The sequence below is a fragment of the Plectropomus leopardus genome, chromosome 14 (assembly GCF_008729295.1).
Source record: "Plectropomus leopardus isolate mb chromosome 14, YSFRI_Pleo_2.0, whole genome shotgun sequence".
Classification (NCBI taxonomy): domain Eukaryota; kingdom Metazoa; phylum Chordata; class Actinopteri; order Perciformes; family Serranidae; genus Plectropomus; species Plectropomus leopardus.
In genome coordinates this window covers 12,020,431-12,037,563 of record NC_056476.1, presented here as the reverse complement: position 1 = coordinate 12,037,563, position 17,133 = coordinate 12,020,431, and positions in this window count along the sequence as shown.

The following is a 17,133-nucleotide window of genomic DNA, read 5'->3' as shown; positions in this document are numbered from 1 at the left end:
TCCTTTTTACCACTCCAAGAAAGACAGGAAAATAAGCTCCATCTATTGGCATTTGTGGTGTATAGATTAACTGGATAGTTAAAGTTGGTAATGAATGGCATGTGTGGAGGAATTTTGGTTTAAGAAAGACTTTTACTGTCTCATTCAGACATGATCAATGATTCAACATTAGGTTGTACCAGCTATTCGTAAATTCGTTTTGAAGTTTGAGCGTGTAGGTTTTAATAACAATTAACTACCGGCTCAAACTAGTGATCCCTTAAATTGGGTTGCACTAATAAATTTCAAGAAACAATTTTTAATGTATAAATCACTCAAAAACCTCTCTAGCCCCATCCAATCAAAAGTAATTATGTATAACTATGTAAACAAGAAGTCACTGAAGCATCACAAGCTGTGAAATACCTGCCTAAACAACAGTTTTAGGCCAGAGATAGACTTGCTTTTTAAACGTGCATTCGCATAGACGACAAGCTGAGTTGTGAACGAACTGTCACATTCTATTTTGACAAGCTTGACACTGTGCAGCGGCAATGACACATCGTACAGATGCAGGTAAATGCAAACTTGGTCTATTAACTTGTCTTAAAACCTTTCTGCCATTGTTGTTGCTGCTGACGTACCTACTGATCCCCGACCCTGCAACATCACCATAGTGCCCTACACTGCCCCTAATGCGTATTGCATCTTGTGGACATGTAGTATTCATTTCTTCAAATGGATGCAGGACATGCAAGGCAGCCACCATGTGCATGCAAAGACCTATTTAAAAGCAATATTTCCTTATCAGATATGGAACTTCTGTAAATATACTTTTTTGGTTTTATTTGTATATGCAGTTTAGAGAGAGTAGAAATTATTAGTCTGACGTCACCAGCATAGCATTTTGTAATTTGTGGTATGCTGTTTTATTATTAAACATAGTTTTTATCAAGTGTCAGGTCAGATATGTTCACTATTCTCCATGTTACTTCTGTGTATTTGCAAGCTAATGCTTTTTCAGTTAGCTCTGATTGCCATATAGATCCTTGGCAGTATAAGGTTTGGGGCTTTCTGGCACAAATGTACCTTCTTCCAAGGTGCGTGGAGATGGAAAAGAAGTCAAAGATGCCAAAACCCCAGCATCACCTTGTATAGAACAACTTTTGTGCACCTCATTTTTAATCTCTATAAACAGAACGTGCATATGTATGCAGAATAGGTAAATACATTTTGGTATTATATTCTGGTGTCTGTTTATAGTCCGTTTTTAGTCCGGATAGTATTGATTAATAACATTTGACTGGCAGGTAGTCCATGTGGAGAAGCAGAATGCATTGGCTGAAATGCAACCTTGGAACCCATCAGCTATGCCTGCCGACTATTTAGCTTAATATTAGCTTTTTTTAAATTGCGGATACATCTTTGTAGAAATAAGAGCACATACGGTCACATATAGTCACATATATAGTCTTGGCTCAGATATCTGTTGGCTTCACCAGATAAGCCCAAAATATTGGCCCCGGCAGAGGCTTATGTCATCAGACTGATAGCCGATGGGTTTTGAGATGACCTCAGTTTAATATAACGTGCAAATCTCTACTCAGTAAGGTAATATGTGATCAAAACTATGCTGGCTCAAATTCCATGTCGGCCTGTTACATACAAAGAGCTGATTCAGCCAGAATCGGTGCAAGTACAGATTGTGCCAGATGAGTCTTTCTTCTAGTTTCTCTTAGTTTCCTTGTTTCCTGTTATAGTCACATAAAAGTTGCATTGCTAAATTTGCCTGTGAGGAACAAAACTCAACAATGCCAAGTTCACATCAACTGTCTTTCCTCTGGAATTGCTCCATTCATGCTAAGTGTTACAGAGCCTTGTGGGATGGAAAGAATTACAGCCCTATAGTAGAGCCCATAAGCCAATCAGACATTGGGGGGTTGTTACAGGGGTACGGGGAAACAGCCAACCTCTGACAAGCACCAATCTAGTCCTGCTGGTGAGATGATGAGGCCAAGAAGTACGATAAAGATTATGTCAAACCTGTGGTAGAATCTCCCCCCACATAAAAAATCTGATCCGGGCAAATTTCTTCCTCAGTGGGAGGAAATGGCAACCGACAGATTAGACATCTTCTACTGTAATCTGTATAAAGCTTTGAAATATATGTCAGCTGCGGGCCAATTTTTTTTTCTTTCTCTCTCTCTGCCATCCCATCATAACCACACACACACAGTAAAATGACCAGAGGAGTTAGCATAGCTGTAGACAGAGAGAGGCCTGAAACTAACTGGACTCTTGTCCATCAAGCATCTGTAGCAGTTGCACAAGTGTGTGTGCACGTGTTCGTGTGTGTGGCTCCCCGTGCAAAAAATGTTTGCCCTCTTCTCTACATTGTCCGTCATTACTGCAACCTGTCAGGACCTGGTCTAATGGTGTCTCACCTGACAGCCTCACAACCGTGCACCAAACAAGCAGCACAGTGTCGGAACAGGAGACAGAGGAGGGGAGACAGTAGGGAAAAATACCAGGATCTCCTGTTGGAAAATAAGAAACTAGAAGAAAATACAATCAATAGACAACTCATGGTGTTTTTCAAAGAAGTGAAAAAGAATCAGATTTATTGTTGAGATGCTTCTTAAAGCGAGAATTGTCTTCAGTGGCTTGTAGGCTGATGCAATGTACAGTGGAGACCGTTGCTGCATATGCAGCACGTCTTAAGGAATAGCCATTATGGTAAGCAGGTCATTTTGCTGTCTGAATTTTGGAGCAATTTGCATTATTCATCCACTTCTGCAGGTAGCATTAAACTCTCGGACTCCCTCAAGACTAAAAAGTAGGAGCAGAAGATTCCTTTGATGAGGGACAAATAGAAATATTGCTGCGCTGTGTGAATAGGGTGCAATTCCCCGGGGTTTCCATTGTCCCTGTATCACAGCGTATCTGTCCAGTCTGTACCTTCCACACTGCTCTGCTGCTGCTCAGAGACAGATGAGTAGAAGAATGTGCAGGTGTGTTAGATTTTTTGCCTCATCATCCATTTTTCTAGTTTCAGTATAGAAAAAGAAGAATGTTGAGAAATGTGAAATTTGCGTCGCTGGCAGAATCATCCATAACGGTTATCAACTTAGTCATTACATCATGACTGTGCTGTGTAGGTTAACAGCAGAAATATAAATTTGCCTTTCTTCTTTGTGATCATTAGTGGAGGACAGAGCATTTTTTTTTCTTTTCCTGGAGCCTGTACATGTCTGGATATGTCTTTGAGTTGACATTCCACATTGTCTGTATGTCCCTGGGCTGAGATGACCCCATGCTGGGGCTCCAGGGCCCCGCCAGAAGGGCCTGAGGTGCTTCACTAGGGTGACTTACAGCTGCTCTGATGAGAGACACATTCGTACACACAGATACACTCATGCGCTCTCGTGCAGACACACAGAGACACAAATTCATGTGTGTCAGACTCATGTATGCAGAAACAAGTACAAATATTGTTAAGTTTTCAAACAGGCTGGATGGTTGTCCACTAAAGTAAATTACATACAAAAATGTTAAATTTAGGCCCTGTCTACACGTATACAGATATTTTGGGAAATGGATATTTTTTCCCCACTGCTGCTAAAAAATAAATCTGACCACACAACCTTCATTTTAAAACATCACCGTTGATTCCCGTTCAATACTAGGATAAAGGAGCTCACTCAAACATACGAGTTATGCTCTGGACATCCAAAAGTTTTCCTTCCAATCCTCATCTACCGACTTATCCAAAAGCATAGTTTCTGTAACTTTTAAGGCCCTGACACACCAAACTTACATTAAAAAGCAGTGATGAAAGCAGTTGAAATTGTTGTGTCACCTCACATCACCTGTCTGTCAGCTAAAGCTGTACATAAACATACCATAAAGACTTTGACTGACAGCCAACAAATAGACAAGGGCCTGCGAGGGTCGACAAGGGTCAGTGGTGCAGGACACACTGCAGAGGCTAGGTTGACTGACCCTCACTGATGACCCAACACTGACCAACAGAAATGACTCACAACTTTGTGTCAGGGCCTAAAAACCATGAACGCTGACTTATAGCAAAACCATTGGATGCCACAGATGCTTCCGTTCATCTGTGCGGTAGTGCAGAAAAAGCCTACTAAGTTAAAGCGTAAAGTTGTTATTAGACCAGGAAGTGCTGACAAAAATATTAGCCTATCCCTATAGTCAACAGTAGCCATTGTTGTAACTAGTTTATGGTTAATGCAACAAAGCAACAACAGGAAACGCTCTGTTTTGCATGTCCACACAGATAAACAGCACCTTAAATTAAGAAAAATCTGAACCTTAGAAGGCATTTAAAAAAATCTCTATTTTATTGACCTAAAACTCCATTTGCATGTGGACAGGGCCTTAGTTTTTATTCTGTACTGTGAACTACTTTATTTCAGTAAGTGGCACTTTTAAAAAAAATGGAAATAGACTTCAGGATGTAATCATCACACCCTGAAACAACAGGAGGCACGTAAAATGGCAAACTCCAGTACTAATGGCACACTCCCTCAATAAATCACTCTGCGCACAATAGCAAGCACACACACACACACACGTGTGTGTATGGACACACCTGGCCACCCCTTTACTCACTCTAGTCTTGCTGCTCCATAGCCCCACCCAGTGTAGAACAAGAAGTGCATGACGGTGCTCTCTTGGACATGAGGATTTAATAGGTGACCCTGGGCTTCATGCTGGGTCCCCCGCTGCCTGGGCTCATCCAGCCGTAAAATGAGGCACAGGCAGGACCCGGCTGGTAATGAGAACTGGCATTTTGCTCAGGATAACCTCGGGAAAATCGCTTCTATAAATACCTTCTATAAATAAAAGTGTACCTTGGCCCAAGACTGCGTAAGGGGCTTTCTCTGAAAAGGTCATCTATTGCCCCGACTCCACCACGACTCACCATGTTCTTGTTTTCCTCCGCCCCCATACCTCTCTGTCTGTGTCCTGTGCTTCTCCCGCTTTTTCTTTCTTCTTATTTTAAAAGGTCTTTGTGTTTTGACTGCACAGAATATGGTATGTTATCATTCATGTCATGTGACCCTTGGAAGGCTCATTCATCCTTCTTGTGTGTATCCTCTCTTCGTAATGACTCTGTGTGTCCTTGACCTTGGTCAGACGTAAGGACGTACATCCTGGAGTGGGAGAAAATCGACACAGATTCAGCATGTAAAATGAAAAGTTCAGTAGAAAAGTACAGAATAAACTCAGAAAATCTGCTAGAACAGGAACAGGTTTTGGGGTTAGGTACACTGGCCCTGTGTTAATTACCCCCCCTAGAGGCTTGAGTGTGTGTCTCTGTGTGTGTCGACACCATGGTCACGTCTCATTCGTCAGTGCCGCATGTAATCTGTCAGATTTAACTGTAGCCACCGTGTTTTCTCTTACCTACAAAAGACTTCAAATTTGTATCACATTCTTCCACATAAAAGAGTGTTGCGTATGAAATCTTCTAAATAGAGACCATCCTCTTGTGAAAAATGACTGAATTGTTTCAACAACATTGCACTTGTTCATGACTTGTGCATGTATTTTTTGGTGATTTAGCATTTTTAAGGCTAAAGGATTAAGTCTTCCCTTTGGGTTGAGAATATTTTCCTTTTTCATAAGATCAATACATCATTTATGAGCTCATTGAGCTACCTGAAAAAAGGCATTACCATAAAACTAATGAAAGAAAACGTGAGAAAACTGGTGTTTTAAAGGTCCTGTATTATAAAAAAATCTGATTTACATGTTTTTTGTTTTTTTTTTTCATTATAAAGCTGGTATAGGTGCAGTCTGTATTCGTCAAACAAGCAACTTCCCTTCTGTGAAGTTGTGATGTCACAACTATCCTATATTAAGGTAACACTACAGTGTCATTACAGTTATTCTTTGGCTGCAATGACGATGCAGAGACACCGAGAGCACAGATGTGGAAGACCTGAAAACAGGCGCAGAAACAGTGTGTCAGATTGAGGGTGAATAAGATATGTTAAATCAGGCAGTATGAGTAAAATAATGTGCTTTAAACATTAAATCATGTAAACATGTTCTAGTAGGACCCAAAACACACTATGACCCTGAAAATGAGTATAATATGGGGCCTTTAAAGAAAGACAATAAGCAATCATCTATGCAGTCTGTATAAATGCATAAATCTATTAAATGATGTGATATATCAAATTAAATTCACTTTTTTTTATTCCTTGCTCCCTCCCTCTTTTTCTCTGGGACCTTTCAGGACACAGAAGGAAGCAAGGACTCTCTCTACAGGCCAGGTCACTTCTTAAACTGCGCTTAGCCCCATTTTATTGCCTCTGACCAGCTTAAACTGATTAGCCTCGACCTTACCAGAACTGGCTGACCTCCCAACGCATCCAATACCACTTATTGATCAATATTCATATTGATCTGGGCCCCTCATATCGGATCAAGGGCGAATATTTCTATTGATTTAACCAGATTAGAGTAGACAAAAGGTTGCCAAATCAGTTTAGATGCAACCTGCCAACGGGATATGACAGCGAGCTGCATGGGGATTTCCAGCCAGGATTAGATTTGATGAGTGTTAACTGTGGAATTGATATAGCTGCAGGACTGTACCGATCGGTAGCTAATCAAGTAACACAGTATGTTAATGTGGCCGCGCTTGCCCTTTAAATGCATAAGGTTATACCAATCGATTTACCTAGCTAAACCCAGTGTTGGCTCAAATGCAGATAGAGTCATTTATAAGTTATAGCTCTGTTTGGATGATGGTGAAAAACGAGGTAACTAGTGCAGTGGAATATTTATGCATTGGTGATTTTATTCCCTTCCTGCCCACTTGTCAAAGTGTCCTTGAGCAAGACACTGAACCCCAATTGCTCCCGATGGTTAGGCCCACTGCCTTACACAATAGCTTGCTGTTAAATAAAGTGTTAAACAAATGACCATCTATACCCAATGCATGGGTTGCTTTTCATACATGGCTCCAATGGCTCAGTTATTCCAATTTCAAAATCAATTAATAGGCTTATTTTACAGACATTAGTGTCAATAATATTAAGATGTGTTTCTGTCAGAGTGATTTGCAATGGCTAGTGTTATATTCATAGGTGTAGTGCTGCTAGAATGCATGAGAACAATGCTAGCTATTTTCTTTTGTCAAAGTTAGGAAAAGAATATCCGCAGTTTGAACAATCCAGTTGAATTGATAATTAACAGATTTTTTTTGTGGTTCTTTTAACTCTACTTTTCTAATGCAGGGCAAGGCTGTTAAGCAGAGAGTGACGACTAAAACGAATAATGAAGGGTTTTTTAAGTTTACATTTCAAATAATCTTAACTTTAAAAACTAACACTTTCATTTAGTTTTCTCCACAGAAATTAATCAAATGCTGAGATATAGTCTTTATGATATGCTTGTAACCAACTAGATCCATGGTATCTCCTAATACTTTTTATCTAGATGTTTAGCTGACTGCTGCGGAATATTCTCAACCTGATAAAACTATTTATAAAGTCTATCAACCATTAAATCGTGTGACTAATTATAGTTTAGTAATGTGAGTAAATTTATGACCATAGGAACAGTGGTTACAAAGCCTTTGAAAAGACCCACAACTTAACCATGTACGTGCGTCATAAGTGTGCTCCGGTGTTTTAAACGATTAGTACTACACACTGGTTGTATTCCTATGCAAACATTAATATAACGCTCATGTTTTTCCTTTTCAAGAAACAGAGAGGGAAAACTCTAAATATCATGTCACAGATATTAACTGGGTTTATTGGGAAATAGATAGATCCATTTGATCATTAACAGAAATCACTTAATATGGCAGCTACATTCAAAATCAAACATAATGACAGGAGACATCTATACATACACATCTACATCTCACATGATAGACAATAAATACTATACCTACAGCTGCACGTATAGGCTGCCATGTTCTCCATGAACACTGACATTGGCAGCTAACATTAATACAGAAATACAAGGCTGCAAATTGCACTGACTGGATTGTTTTTTCAATTACACCAAGGCATCAATTGATTTGATAATATGTAAAAAGCTACATCTGATGGTAATTAAAAATACTAATTTTACAAATATTAGTTACTAAAGATGCTGCCTGTGTTGTCCTGTCTGCTGACTGCAGGTTCAACTCTGAAGACTGCACTGACACTGATTGTTTTTCACCACAGGAAGAGATCGCAAAGGAACACAAGCTGTTACACTGCTGCAGACAACACATTCACATGTGTGCGTGTGTAGTGCATGCACACCATATCTTTTATTAAGCCATGGGAAAACATGCTTCCATCGCTATTAAAGATTGATGTCCTTAGTGGGATAAAAATGAGTGAATAAGTCATGAAACACTGACAACACAACACTCAAAGACATAGAGAGTCTGCGGACATTTGCTACGTGTGATGTGTGAATGTTACCACAGAGAGTGAGAGACAATGAAAAAGTCAGAGGCATTGCATGGTAACATAAGTGGTGGTCTTTCTAAATGAAAAACGTATTTTGGAAGTGGTACACCGGAAGATGTGGCCATTCCATTTAGGGCTTTGAGGTTCGTTGACACTGAATAGACTCCACTTTGTTCCTTTAAAATGGCTCATGAGTGCTATATGCTAATGGCATGGCTACTTTTACTAGAATAGAAATGGTTTCTCCATACCTTTGCTTTGGCTAAGGTTATGTATGTATTGGCAGTTTCCAGTTGGATAAATAATCCCTAGTGGACCTTTTCTCCTTAAGAGCTAAACGACAGTAATTGAAAGATCGAGGTTCACTGGCTGACATTGGCCCTAACAGCTGAAGAAATGGCTACCGCTCTTCTGTTGTCCCCGGTGGTCTCATTTTGCGGACATCACTTTTTTGGGTCAGCGAGTTAATCCCAAAAATATGTCCTGCCAGAGCCTTGTCATTTATCTGGGTGGGTATTCTGTGTCAAGCTCAGCATGGCTAATTCTCTCTGGGACTCCCCTCTGCTATGGTAGACAGACCTGACTGGCAAACTTGCACATTATCGCCACAGTCATCTGATCCGCCTCTTCTCTTCTGCTCCCCTCTTCCTTCTACTGAAGAGATCTCCAGAGACGTAACGTGCCAAAAAAACAGCAGGCAAGGCATAAATGACAATGAGGAGTTCATGTGTTGCAGGACTACAAATGTTAACTCTACAAATATCGCTTTAATGCAATTTGGTAGACCATAACAAAAACATTATTGTTGCTTTTGGCCAGTCAATTGATCTTCATGGACCTTTATATGGTATCAGCACTGAAAACATTACAGTGTTGGATTAATAGTACAGTGTGCCATAATGTTTTGGCAACTTCCCACTTGCCCGCTACCACTTCCAATTTAACCTTTTTTTCAACTGTCTTTGACATCCAAAAGAGAACTTACCATCAAGCTGAAAAGCATTTAAGTTGTTCATACAAAGTCTGAACGCAGTTACAGAATGCACTCTCGTACCTCCCCTTCCAATGCAATGTGTATTTTATCACATCAGGCCTTTCAGGAAGAAGAATTCATAGGCCTGTCAAGTGCTGTACAGGGGTTGAATGTGGTCATTTATGAGAAGCCGGCTGGAGCACAAAAAAAGCAAGAGAAGCCATTTTGGTGCTGTCAGAGGGTTTTGTGGCTCTAAAAGGCTGTGGTGATGTGCTCTGACACTTGGGGTCTTGTATGGTGCTTTTAAGAGCTCCGCGTGGGCACTTTCTGCATCACACACTGCCGAGCAAGACAAAAACATACCTGTCACTGGCAAACACTTCTGCTGCACTTAAAGAGATTCCAAGCTGATTTCATGCCAGCAGAGGTCTGGAGGTGACTTTGTGACATTTTTGTTGTACAGTAAATTTTTGTGGTTGTTGTTGCTGTTGGACATTGAAGACATATTTTTCGTGTGCTGAGAAGTTTGTTTTTTATAGTTTCTTGAAGAAAGAGTATATTTGCTGAGTTTAAATTCTTTTAGGGTTAACAAGTCTACATAAAGCTTTAAAATAGTAACAGTAACAGTAAATAGTAATGATTATTAAAAAGTAATGTAGTTCACTCCTCCCTAGGCCTCTCTCCATAAAGGCCACTGTCCAGTCCAGTGTTAATTGTAAAAAGGGGGAGGTCTGTCTACATTTCAGAACAAAAGAAAAAGGTGGAAACAGTATGCATATGGAACATGAAAGTCCGACAGCAGGCATCCTTAATGTTTGGAGGATGGTGACGAAGGCTATTTTTTGCATTTTCTAAAGTCAAAAACAGAAAAAGATGTATATGTATATTAAACAGTTTAAAACACAACTTACAGCTGAATGAATCGAACAAAACATCCTTTGTTTGCTGTGAGGTAAAATGCTAACCAACTTTAGCCTAGCACATTAGCAAGCAGATGGTTAAATATTAACTAAAAGTTACCTTTGAAGTTAAAAGTTACCTTTCAGAGAGTTGAATATTAAGCATTTGAGGCTGTTTGTGCTTTAAAAAAGGGAAAAAGCAGGGTGATTTAATTTTGCTAGCAATTCTGGCACAGGAAATGACATCAGACAGGCCTTGGACTCTTACGTCGGACAGATATTAAATTGGCTGGAATGAAAATTGGGTTGATGATGTTTTTAATGTCTAACGACATCAGAATTTCATGTTGTGCGGACGTTAACATTAAGCTGTTTGCAAATGTTGGGTTTTGTCCTCCATGCCCTATGACTGAATGTCAGTAGCCCATTTTCTGTGAAGATGACGTTGGCATGACACACTTGGGAGGCATTGGATTTTGTAAACACACATGTAAAATTAACAAAATATAAACATCATCTGTTGTCAGTATTCTACACCAACTACGTTGGCTTCAACATTAAAAGACGCTGATGGCCAACTTAAAGGAAGTCATAACTACATGCAACCTTAAAGTAAAACAATATATTACCCATCTGTGCAAGAATACTGTTTTTGTCTTACTCACGAGTTGTCAAAATGTGGGGTGTGTGCATAATTTCCCCAGAAAAATAAACTTGATTTATTTATTTATTTTAATTTTGCACAATATAGTAAAGTTCACTCTTTTTGCTCAAATGATCTGTCCTTCATTAAAATCTATTGCCTTACAGGAAGGTCACAATGTGCAAAACAAACAAGAGAGAGGACAAAGGAGAGACAATCCTCCATTACGCCCCCCTTACTTCCTTCCCTCCCTTGCTTTCTCTTTCCCTTCATCCCCAGCTACCTTTATTTGCTGCCCTATTAACAACTGTTACTGCAGCTTTAATTACGCCCCTGTGATCTCCAAGAGTGGCGGGCACGTGTCATCTCCTTCCCAGGGGAGCCTGGGTAATTACCAGCATCCATCCAAGGGCCGTTGCTCCTGTTCCTCGGTCGCCGTGGCGATAATCACACTGCCGCCGCTAACATCTGTTCCTTGGGCGAAGAGTCCAAGTGGCCTAAGCCTGTCACACCATGCCTCCCTGTGTCAGGCTTGACCTCTGACCCCACCCGTGGCTCCAAAGGGCTAATTTGTTTACTCTCAGAGACAGGAAGGGACAGACCAAAATCCCATCAGAATGCAAAAGCTTTGGTCAGAATATGGACATTTTGTACATTTTAATATACTATCATTATTTTTTACCTTATTCTTTACATTTATACAGGCTTTTTGTTTGGAGTTCATTGGTGGAAATATGCAGTTTTGCTCATCATTTTGGTCTTTAATCCTCTAGATTTTTCAGTTGTCAGCTGCCAAGCACCCACACCGTATGTTATTTGTAAATACGTAGTAAAAAAGTTTAACATTACAATTTGTGCTACCAGTCACAGTGGTTTATGCATTCACAAACCTTGGCAAACTGTATTTAGAGCAAATCATAACTGCAGTCATTACTTGTTTTATATCAGATCTTTGAGGTTTTCTTTTGCAGCATGAAGTCATTTCAAACTGCACTGTACACTCGATAAAATCTGACAGATTAAACAATATTTTATCCCGCCAACCAAACATAGATTTTTAGTGCTGATTATGGTGCTCAGACTCAATGATGTATTTATCATGCACTTCATAATGCTTTAGCCATTTACTGCTGTAATATTTTAAAGCCAGAGTTGTCAATCTTTAGATGAAATGTTCAGTCTCAATCCTGAACTCTTATGACCTTTTCTCTTGTTTGCAGCAGGCAGATTTTCCACTGCACAAAAAAACCCCACTAACTTTTTAATGTAATATGAAAGGTTGCAATCAGCACTCACACTTTGCTATAGTCAATGGTATTCATCAGCTTTGGCTCTGATTGGCACTGATGGAAACAAGACATCCAGGTGAACGTGCTAATGTTAGCCCCTTACCTGGCGAGATGCAATGACAGGCCTCCATAAAATACTGTTTATCTCTACCTAAGCAGTGCTCAAACACATTCCAAATTAGTCTGCACCGAGTTTGAAAGAAAGACTGAATGTGAAGGCAATACATAAGAAGAAGTAACCGCCACTGTCTTCACTAACTGTCATGCGGCTGTCCACCGTTTACTAACCTGTTTTCCAGCTTGTCCATGATGTTAAATGTGACACACCAAAAAAACACACACATAGAAAGGCATACTCTGCTTCAGAGCGTGTACACCATTCTGGCCTACTGGCAATGGGAAAGGAGTCAATCGCCTTTTTTTTGTGGGATTTTCTGTGTATAAAAACTTGCAAAAAAGGTACTAATTTTAGTGGAAAGCGAGTATAAGATAAATGCAAACTTTCTACCATCTGCTGTGTTCTCAATCAGTAAAAACACAATATGAACTACAGTGTACCTAATCCTGGGTTCCTAAACTCAATCTCAAATTTTTCTTATGATCAGTTGACTGTCTCATTGAGGTATTTGTTTAAGCCCCACAGAGGCCAGGCTTACGGCAAATTTGCCTGATGGGACTATTTGCCCAAGCCAGATCTGAGATTTTACAGCAGAGTAGGAACTTGTCCACTTCCATATACATCTCTTCAAAACTCTTCCTCTCATGTGCAGCACTCTGCAATTCTTGGCCAAGTTTTCATGGGAAAAGAAGGACGCAGTTACAGAGCGCGAGTCAGAATTAGGCAGCAATCAGCATACAAATCCTCCGAGACTATAAAGCCATTTCCCTCTTTCTCACTGATGAGACCCAGCAGCAAGTTTTGCCCCGCTCGCAAACTTTTTCCCATAATGAGAGCACTTAGATGTCTCTGACCACACTTAGACACAAGGAAAAGTGGGAGGATTAAGTGTGGGCACGGTAGATGAAGGGATAGGTAGCAACTCTAAATAAAGATATATTGCGTATTTGCAGCAGATGAGGTGGCAGAATATAAAGAAGCATGGAGGCTTAAATAATGAAAAGCTTTCTGATCAAAGGGACAGGAAAAGCGATGTATTTAAGCAGGTCAGAATCTTTAAAAGCAGTTTTATTTATGCGCTTTTTAAAAGAAAGTCATAGTCAATATTTGGCAGCTGTGACATTAACGAGCAACGTATTATAAGGGAGGGGGATTCATAAATATGCATAAAGATATTAGTGGGGTGTTAACAGTAAGCACCTGTCTACTTAACCGTGACAGGAACTCTGTGAGTGACTTTACAGAGACCCCCCCTCCTCACCGAGCCACATGTGTCCTTCTATACTTAACGTCGCCTCTCCCTGCCAGTGACAGTGCCGCTGACAACCCACACTTGGAAAAAAAAAGAACATGTTTTCAGAGATGTCAACCAGCGATGGTGAAAGCTCAAGGTTAGAGTTGCTCGTTCACTCGTTGGCTGGCACATCCGCCAGCCTGCCTGCTCGCCTGCCTGCCTGTTCTTCCTTTGCACTCTATGAATATTGGCTATCCACATTGTGGAATTAATAATGTATTTTCATATTTTTTCCTCAAGATGTGGGGAATAGCAGAGCATCTGTCAAGTCGGCTTCTACATCCAAACTGTCGAAAGTCAAAGGGTTATGCATCTTTTTTTTCTGTTGTGTCAACGAGAAGTGAGAAGCTGTCAGGGGTATTAAGTTTGACAGGGAGCGCTTCTTTACTGTTTGGCATGTGCATAATTATGTTGGAAGTTTTTTTAGAGAAGGTTAATCATCATTCTTTGTCCCCTCTGATATGGAATTTGCAGGCTGTTAAATAGCATTTTTCTCAGTCAGATAAAATGCATTTTAGCAGCTTGCATATGGTTAAGATTAACACATTCTTTTTTATACCAGTGTGCCTAAACTGAAATTTTAAACAATTTCTTTCAAAAACATGAGAAGAAGGCAAAGAGTGTCTTAAAAAGAAATAACCCAAAAATTTGCAAAAAAAAAAAAAGTTAAAAGTACAACAAATATACCAAAAAAAATTAGCAAAATAAATGAATGAATGAATAAATATTTTTTAAAAATTGGGAGAATGTGCTTAAAATAATAATAACTCTGCAACTCTCTATAGATAATAAAGATAATTTTCTAATTCTGCTCATTTCTTGCCATATGCAAAACACTTGCCAAGTTGCTCATTGCTTTTTTCCCTATGCTTTTAAAAGAAAGTTAGCCAACAGCTCAAGGTTCGTATAGTCTTGAATGCAGCACAAGAAAAGAAATGTTGATCAAGGTTTCAAAGGGTTATTTAACTGATTAACTATTAATAGAATTAAGAGGCAAAATACCTGAGTGTATATGTATGTTTGCCACTTTGCCCAATTAACCCAATTATTTGTTGCCATTCTGTAAAGTCACACCAGAGTGACTGGCAGAGTGTGTGTTGATGGGAGGTGGCGAAAGCAATGGAGAGGTAGAGAGATAGAAACAGAAAAACAAGAGAGGGGAGGAAAAAGTGATGGCCATCTGGGATGACTCAACATCCATGTCGGAGATTGCTGAATGTACCACATGCATCTCTAACTGTCACACGCCGTAGGATGCCAGGCTCAGACAGTTGCAGGACAAAAGGTGCTGTTGTTTACCGCTATGTTCCTTCTCTCTCCTGCCCTCCCTTCATCCTCCTATCCTCTGTTTGCCTCTACGGGAGACAGACCCCTTCCTGCTTCAGTCAAGCGGGTGCTGTGTGGCTGATCTGAATGTGATGGCAGAGAGGAAAAAAAGCAGGGTGGGTTTAGAGATTGAGGGCTGTGGTGGGTCAGAACCCAACAAGCTGTGCTGGGAGGCTGTGCTCTCCCTCTCTACTCCTTTTTTCTCCCAGCACCAGGTGGTGTGTTGCCTGTTTCCACCTGCTCACCTGAAATGCCGCTGTGCCTCTCCTGGACAATCACCACGTGTCATGCAGATTACTTACCAACACAAGGCAAAGAGGCAGACATGTGTGTAGGACACAGAGGTTGGTAAACAGGCATCTTAGCTGCCACCCGCTCTTGTCACAGATGACTTCTGCTCTGTCTGTGCCTTTAAAATAACTTTGAGGACTTGGTACTAATAGTAGAGTATATAAAGTATCTTTTATTTGTGGCACATCGCACTCTGTCTGTGTTGGTTTAATCTATTTCTTAATTTAATCATTTTATTATTGTACAACGTGGTCTCACTCAATTTGTCAGATACCGATGCTTGGTCAGTGGCCCGTTAGCGTTGTAGAAAGCCACACGGAGGCACACAGGCAGCAGCATTTGTTGATGCTCCAGCCAACTACCTTAATATAAAGAGTGAGAAAGTCTGTGTTGGGCAGGTAGGAGGGGAGGTGAATGGGTCAAACAAACTCAGGACATTCACCCAGGAGCCTGATGTTTGTTTCGTGTGAAACCAGAATTTAATTGATTAATTTCAATAACAATGTAGTGTGCTTCTATGTGTAGCATACTATGCTCATGATGTTGTCTGAAGTTAGTAAAAGGGCTGTTGGTGTAAACACGTTAATCGTGATGTGATTAAGGTCCATGCATAATGCGTTTTTTTGGGGGGGGGGGGTTATTGCGCTAATTACTGGAAGACATTACTGTCTTTAAGAGGCTGTATCGGGCTGAGTTTTACATCTAGATCGATGGTACTGATGGCAATGGAATAACAGCATTGTCATTTCACAGGAGTCCCTTTATCTCTCACGTCAAAATATCTGAATGAAAATGGGTCCTGTGGGTACCCAGGAATCTCACCCTTTACAGACAAGCCCACTTTATGCCAGTCCCATTCATTTTTTTGCTGTCATTTAATTCCTAATCGAGACAATCTGGTAAGAATTGTTTCACCTTGTCAATATGAACCTCATAATTGTTTTGTAATGCAAAATAATGGAACTGAAAATGTGATTAAAAAAATGTGATTAATTGTGATTAGGTATTGAATTTCTGTCTTAACTGTTACGTTATTTTAGATAATTAAAAAAAAAATTATTTTAAAAAGAGTCAATGCATATATTAAGCATAAATTGACACGCCGTCCCTGAATGCCCAAAACTGACACAGGAGGGGTGCCTAGTGCATCATATTTTGATGTGACAGACCACTGAGTAAGCTTTGGCATATATTGAGTTGGGAGTGAAAATGTGTTGTGTTATAATAGCTTTCCATAATTCCCATTGAGTGGCCTTTCACAACAATGACTCTTGACCACGTGGTTCAACAAAACACACATCCTCAGCCTCACTGAGAGTGTGTTGTACGTGTTCTTCCCTTCCTCTCTCCCATCCGCTGTGTTTGTTCTTTCCTGTGTTTTAAAGACAGAGAGAGTTGGGCCTCTCGATGCCACATGGGACCGCTGAGAGCCAACCTTCTCAGACTTCTGGCTAACCTTCATGTTCAATCAATAACTCTCTATAGAGGCTCCATCTTTGGAGTTTGTTTGTTTCTGTTCTCCTGCTCGCCGTGCTACTTACATCACAGCCAAGATGATGAAATTGATCAGGCTTGATGCTTTTAACCCCAAAATGAACTAGAGCACAAGAGAACACATGAAAAAAACTAGAATGGAATAAAAAGTTATTGCTTTACTTCAACTGAAATTGGCTGCCAACTATAGTTCATGTGTTTTTGTCTCAACAAACTGCAGCCCCGCCATATTTGTCCTATCATAAAATCATAAATAATCTCTATTCAGTTGTAGCCCGGGGTCCCAATTAACTCTTTATGCAAGTAGGAAGGTTTTCCCCTCAACGCCAGCTATTTGATACCCAACAAAAAAATATCTTCGCCCTGGAAGA